Below are 7,597 nucleotides of genomic sequence, written 5' to 3' on the forward strand. Positions count from 1 at the left end.
GCGGGCTGCCAGGGTTCTAAGGGCTTTGATAGCTGCCGTTGGCTGAGACAGAGGGCCACAGTCCGCGGGCCGAGGGGCAGGAGTGCCCGCCAGGTCCAGGTGGCTCCGGGGAGGCGTGGGAAAGGTGGGGGCGGGGGGCGGGCTAGGGGAGAGCTATCTGTCTATCTCCGCGTCCCCCCAGCGCCTATCGCCCGCCGCTCCGAGCCCGTGGCGGGACGAGTTACCACCCGCTCTGGATGCCCTCTGTTCTGTTGCCAAGAGGGCGCCTAGAGAGCCCGCGGCGCTGGGGGCAGGAAGGGCACTGGGCAGGCCGGCTCCCCCTCCCAGGATGAGAGCGGGGGAGGCGGGCAGGGCCTGCTTTGGACCTCCCAGCTCTCCAAAGCGTCGGATAAGCCCCTTCGCGGGGGCTCATTCATTCATCCATCCATCAACTGAGACAGAGAAGGGCCAGGTAATTCAGAGAAAGCAGAGAGTCGATCTTCCTCACGCGGTTCTCACAAAGGCCTCACTCCCTTCCCTCCTCACTGCCGCTCCTGAGTAAAGTGAAAGAGCACTGGGCTGGGAGTCCGGAATCCTGGAATCATGAAAGGGTGGTGGTGATGGTGGGTTATGTTTGGATAATTTCTATGCTGCATTCTGCTCTGAAAGTCCAAGAGTTCTAGAAGTGGATTAAAACTGCAGCATTAGGGACTTAAGCGAGCAATTAAACAATTGGTAATGTGAGGTTAGTATCTGGTGCCCCATTGCCTTCTGTGCTCCAAGACACCAGGGACTGCATCTGTCCAGTTCACTACTACCTTCCAGTTACATAGGGCAGGTCCTGGCACACACAACCTCAGTGCTCAGTAGATGTTTGTTGAATGAATAACTGAGACCCCCTAATACTGGAGAGGGGCTGAATCATCTTGGCTGGGTATGCTTGTGGGGTTAGGAAAAGGGGCGGCATGGAGCAGGCACCGGCGTCAAGCTGTCCCACTCTAGCGCAGAAGCAGCTTCCCAGATGGGGCCATATGGCCCCAAAGGGGCCTGTCAGACCAGCAGGACTGAAGCCACCAGCCACTGGGCTGGCACCTGCCAGCTCAGGGTGACGAGGTTGCCAGAGGATACAGTGGGACCAGTGCCACCCACTGCACCTCGCCCGAGCCAACAAGATGAGCAGGTGTCAGCCTGGCCAGAGTCCTGCCCCTGGTGGAGGGGTGATGGAGGGGCAGTCAGTCAGGTGCCTCTGGGAGGCTGGTGGGAGGGAGAAGGGGCAGTGCTGGCCAATGCCCAGGTCAGAGTCCATTGCCCACCCTCTCTCTGGCATGAAAACAGGTACCTTGTTGAAGCAGGCTGTTCCCTGAAGCCTAAGTATTATGCCACCTGGGCACGGCCACAACAGCTGGTCTCACAGAGTGCCAGGTCTGAGGGGAGGAACTTAGGAAGGAGGACGGAAGCAGAGGGTGAGCCGGCCAGCCCTTGCTCTCTTCATTGCCTGGTGAGCTGGCGCCATCTAGTGGTCACTGTGAGGAGGTGAGTCCAGCTCTACTGGGGAGACCTGGGAAGCGGGCCACCTGTGGGACCCCACCAACATCCCCAGAAGGAATGTTATCTTTACTTATCGTAGGAGCCCTGTCAACACTAAGTGTTCACTTTCATCATCACCTTGCCTTACTCTGCAGCTGCCGCCTCTCCCTCCTCCCGCCCGTTCTTGTCCAGCCAGTGGCTCCTTCCTTTAGGTTTCTCATGAATGAATCAAAAAGTGGAGTATTAGGGGCTTCCCTGGTGGCGCAGTCGTTGAGAGTCCGCCTGCCGATGCAGGCGGCGCGGGTTCGTGCCCCGGTCCGGGAGGATCCCGCGTGCCGCGGAGCGGCTGGGCCCGTGAGCCATGGCCGCTGAGCCTGCGCGTCCGGAACCTGTGCTCCGCGGCGGGAGAGGCCACAACAGTGAGAGGCCTAAGTACCGCAAAAAAAAAAAAAGTGGATTATTAGATGGCCTCTGAGGTCCCTTCAAGCTCTGATGTTCTAAGATGTTTAATTCTAGAGCTCTTGTCTCTTAAGGGGGAAATTCCCCCTACCTTTTCACCAACCCCCTTGGAGATCCACCCCAGGCCTTCAGCACTTTGCAGCCGGGATGTTTTTCTTCTTTCTGGGGTCCTTCATCCATCCAACGAATCCTTCCTGAGCTTCTACCATACTAGGTTCTGGGGATGGAGTAGTGAACAAGGCACACACAATGGCCTCCTCCACGGAGCCCAAGGTTTAGTGGGGGAAGTGGATACACATGCAGCCAGTTTCACTACAGTGAGTGTGGTATGTGTTGGGATGGGGGCAGCACATGCTGCTGTGACAGCCCAAGGGGGCCCAAACCCTTTGTGGAGGTGGGAGGATATCTGAGCTGAGGCTTGAAGTGTGGGCCTCGGCCAGGAAGAGCAGGGATGAGGGGGTGGAGAGGGTTCCGGCCAAGGGAAAAGCCTGTGCAAAGGCTAGTGAGACTTCCTGGGGCATAGCGCTGGGGCTGGAGTGGAGTCAGAGCCCCAGAACACAGAGCCCCTGGGACTCCAGAGCAGGAGGGTGGGCTTCATCTGGAGGCTTTAGGAAATCACTGAAAATTTTTAACCAGGGGAGATCGGATTTTCATTCCAGAAGAGTCCCTCTGGCAGCTGTGTGGGGTTGACTCAGAAGGACAAAATTGGAGGCTGGGAGGCTGCTGCAGAAGCAGGGGAGAGGGGGGAGCTGGGTCTGGGTTAAGGAAGAGGCAGCAGAGGTGAAGAGAAGTGGGTGAATTTGAGACATGGTTAGAAGGTAGAGTGATAGTGCTTGGCTGTATATGACAAGGAGCGGGGAACAGCAGGGAATAACATTCAACTTCTGACTTGGGCAACTGTGTGGAAAGTTGGGACCATTCTCTGAGAGAAAGAACACCAGGGAGAGGGGGTGCTTGATGGGGAAGAGGATGTGTCCTGTTTTTTTCAACTTCTCATTGGAGTATAAAATTTATGCAGAAAAGTGCACATACCACAATCAGTGATTTGCACCAAGCACTGCTGTGTAACTAGCACCCAGGGCGAGGACCAGGCTGGGAATCATCACCTGCAGGGCACTCAGATGCCCCCTCTTGTTCCCTTCAGCTACTGCTCCCCAGGGTCTTAACGCCCAGCACCACAGCTCAGCTTAAGCATATAATTGGAAGTGTACAGTGTGTACTCCTTCCTGTCTGGCTTCTTTTGCTCAACATAATGTTTGTGAGATTTATCCATATTGTTGGATAAATCATTCATTTTCAGTACTGTGGGCGGGTATTCTAGCATAGGAACGTGCCAACATTGTTTACCTGCTCTACTGTTGATGGGCATTTGAATAGTTTCCAGTTTGGCGTCCTCATGAGCAGTGCTCCTGTGAGCGTTCTTGTACATGTGCTTTGGTGCACATATGTATACACTGTTGGACACGAGGAGTGGGATTGTGAGCCGCGGCGTGGGCGTGCATTCTCCTTTAGAAGATTCTGCCGAGTAGTTCCCCAAAGTGCTTGTGCCATCAGCTCCATTTTTTTTTTTTTTTTTTGCGGTACGCGGGCCTCTCACTGTTGTGGCCTATCCCGTTGTGGAGCACAGGCTCCGGAGGCGCAGGCTCAGCGGCCATGGCTCACGGGCCCAGCTGCTCCGCGGCACGTGGGATCCTCCCGGACCGGGGCACGAACCCGCGTCCCCTGCATCGGCAGGCGGACTCTCAACCACTGCGCCACCAGGGAAGCCCCATCAGCTCCATTTTTTTTTTTTTAATAAATTTATTTATTTATTTATGGCTGCATTGGGTCTTCGTTGCTGTGCACGGGCTTTCTCTAGTTGCGGTGAGCCGGGGCTACTCTTTGTTGTGGTGCACGGGCTTCTCATTGCTGTGGCTTCTCTTGTTGCGGAGCACGGGCTCTAGGTGCGCGGGCTTCGGTAGTTGTGGCTCACGGGCTCTAGAGCGCAGGTTCAGTAGTGTGGTGCACGGGCTTAGTTGCTCCGCAGCATGTGGGATCTTCCCGGACCAGGGCTTGAACCCGTGTCCTCTGCATTGGCAGGCGGATTCTTAACCACTGCGCCACCAGGGAAGCCCCATCAGCTCCATTTTGATCATGCTGAGTCTGAGTGTTTCTCAGACATCTAGGAGGAGCTGTCCAGCAGGCAGTTGGCTACATGGATCTGAACAATCAGTAAAGAAGCTGGGATTGGAGATGTAAATTGGGGGCTTGGGACAACTTGTGGTAAGTGAAGTTCGATGGCATGGGTCTGATGGTCCAGGACGGGGGGGGGGGGGTGGAGAGAGAACAGAGGGTCGAGGGTCTCAGGGCAGCACCTGTGAGAGAGTGACCAGAGAGTGTGAGGCAATGCAGAGGGAGGTGGCCCTGAGTTTGTGGGGGGCTGGGAGAGTGTTTCAAGGAGGATGGAGTGGTCAGCAAAGTCAAATCCTGCTGTGAATGGCCAGATGGGGACTGAGATGTGCCCACGGGATGACATCTCAAGGAGGCATTTGGTGATTTCAAGGAAGAGTGGGTTCAGGGGAAGGGAAGTTTATGGCCGGCTGAAGGGTAAGTGGGAGGGAGGGTGTGCAGAGAACAAGTGAAGTTTGACTCTGAAAGGAAGAGGAATGGAGAGGGTGGTTGCTGGAGGGCATTTGGCACATGGGGAGGGGTGTCTGTGTGCTTTAAATGGGAGGAAGTCTGTTTAGAAGTCAATTACAGCAGCCAGCAGAGGGGACTTGGGAAAGGATCTGGAAGCCCACCCAAGGGGTTAGCCTTACAGCAAGTTCTCTCTTCAATTGAGTCAAGAGGAAAGATGACCCGATAAGAGCTAGCTTTCACTGAACATTCTACGCATATGAGTTCGTTCACTCCGCCTACCGCCCTGTGAGGGGGAAACTGAGGCACAGAGTTGACAGAGGGGGAAACTGAGGCACAGAGAAGCTAAGTAAATGCTGGATTCACAGTTTGAGCCCAGGCAATCTGACTTTTCACCTCTGTGGTAGCTACTCCGTTCTCTGTACTTTTCTGGATGCTTGAAACATTTCAGAGGAAACAGAGCTGTTCAAGACATTTGGGGGTTCCTGTATAGGTGTGTATGCAAAGTAGGTGTGAAGTTAGTAGCTGAGGAGAGGGGAGATGGTGGCTGGTCCCAGAGGTTTAAGGACAGTGGAGAAAGGAGGTCCCAACTGTAGCTGCTGCCATGGGGACCGGGGAGAGGACTGGCCAGGGGAAATGGAAGAATACCCAGGGCCCCTAGAGCCCTCTTGCTTGTGAGAGGTCATGGGGTTGCAGTGACCCCAGGAAGCATGGTGGGGGTCCCAGGTGGTGGGCTGCTCTCCAGCTGGGCTCAGCAGCAGCTGTGGGCAGATTATTGAGTTGACCAGGTAGAGGTTGCTTAGCAGGCAAGGGAGGAGTGGACCTTAGCGAGGGTTGCTCAAGTGGTTTCCAGGGGACTCTTAAGTTGGGCAAGGAAAGAAGTGGAGGGTAGAGTGATTGGTGGAAAGTGGAGGAGAGTCCAGGCTGGGGTCCCCACGAGGTCAGAGGGAGGCAGCAAGGAGATCACAGAGGGGACGCTCTTGTGGTCAGAGAGCCAGAGATTGGAGTCTATTCAAACTGTGGGGGAGGGGGCAGTGGGGAGAAAATCTTGAATGAAGCTGGGGAGGGAGGGTACAAATATAAGAGTTACACCACACTTCTCAGAAACCGTGCGAGCAAAATCAGAGTGGGGTGAAATCTTTTTTCAAGTGTGGAAAGGAAAAACAACAACATAGAGTTTTTTCTTTAATTAAGTAGTGTTGATTTAAAATATCATGTTAGTTTCAGGTGTAGAGCAAAGTGATTCAGATATATATATTTTTCCAGATTATTTTCCACTATAGGTTATTACAAGATATCGAATATAGTTCCCTGTGCTATACAGTAAATCCTAGTTGCTTACCTACTTTTTGTATAGCAGTTTGTATCTGCTAATTCCATACTCCTAATTTATCCCTTCCCCCTCCCTTTCCCCTTTGGTAACCATAAGTTTGTTTTCTATGTCTGTGAGTCTGTTTCTGTTTTGTAAATGGATTCATTTGCACTATTTTTTAGATTCCACATATAAGTGATATCATATAATATTTGTCTTTCTCTGTCTGACTTACTTCACTTAGTATGATATTCTCTAGGTGCATAACAATATAGAATTTCGTTTGCATTTTGTTTTTTTGTTTGAATTTTGGTTCCATTTTATAATTTCTATCTCTTTATTGATATTCTCTATTTGTTCGTACACCATTCTCTTGGTTTTCTTTAGTTCTTTATCCATGCTTTTCTTTAGCTCTTTGGGTGTATTTTTAAAACAGTTGATTTAAAGTCTTTATCTAGTAAGTCCAATGTCTGCTTCCTTAGGGATGGTTTCTGTCAATTTCTTTTCCTGTGAATGGGCCATATTTTCTGTTTCTTTGTATGCTGTGTAATTTTTTTGTAGTTGTTGAACAGTAGACATTTTGAATATTATAATGTGGTAACTCTGGAAATCAGATTCTTTTCTCCTCCCGAGTTTGCTGTTGTTGCTTGTTGAGGGATATAGTCATCCATTTGTTTAGTAACTTTTCCAAACTAGTTTTGCAAAGACTATGTGCCTTATCGTGTGTGGTCACTGAAGTTTCTGTTCTAATATCTCAGTGATCAGTCAGTGACTTGATCTTTTTTTTTAAACTATGTTTTTAATACTAACTTTATTTATTTATTGGCCACATGGTGTGGCATTTGGGATCTTAGTTCCCCGACCATGGGTCAAACCTGTGCCCCCTGCATCATGAGCATGGAGTATTAACCACTGGACCTTCAGGGAAGTCCCAGTGACTTGATCTTAAATGTCAACATTTAGCATCTCCTTTCTTTTTTACACACTCCTCTGAGAGCTGTAAGTATTTACTAGATTTCAGAGTTCCAAAAAAGTCGATTCTGTCAATTGTCACTGGTTGCTTCAGTGGAAGGGCTGATTTTTGGAGCATCCAACTGTACCATTTGCCTTGATGTCATCCCTGATTTGTTTTTGAAGCTTACTCTCTCCAAGATATATTGTTAAGTAAAAAATAAAGTAAAAAAATAAAGATGGAGAGAAATGTGTATAGTATGTTGCCAGTTACCTAAAAAAAAGGGGGGGTATATTTGCTTATAAACAGTGAAAGGGTAAACCTTAAGATTAAAAAAAGAATAGTTTTTAAAAATAGAACTACCATATGACCCAGCAATACTCATATACCCTGAGAAAACCATAATTCAAAAAGAGTCATGTGCCACAATGTTCACTGCAGCTCTATTTACAATAGCCAGGACATGGAAACAACCTAAGTGTCCATCAACAGTTCAATGGATAAAGAAGATGTGGCACATATATACAATGGAATATTATTCAGCCATTAAAAGAAACGAAATTGAGTTGTTTGTAGTGAGGTGGAGGGAACTAGAGTCTGTCATACAGAGTGAAGTAAGTCAGAAAGAGAAAGACAAATACCGTATGCTAACACATATATATGGAATCTAAAAAAAAAAAATGGTTCTGATGAACCTAGGGGCAGGACAGGAATAAAGACGCAGATGTGGAGAATGGACTTGAAGACCTGGG

Source organism: Delphinus delphis, chromosome 19 (assembly GCF_949987515.2).
Source record: "Delphinus delphis chromosome 19, mDelDel1.2, whole genome shotgun sequence".
Classification (NCBI taxonomy): Eukaryota; Metazoa; Chordata; class Mammalia; order Artiodactyla; family Delphinidae; genus Delphinus; species Delphinus delphis.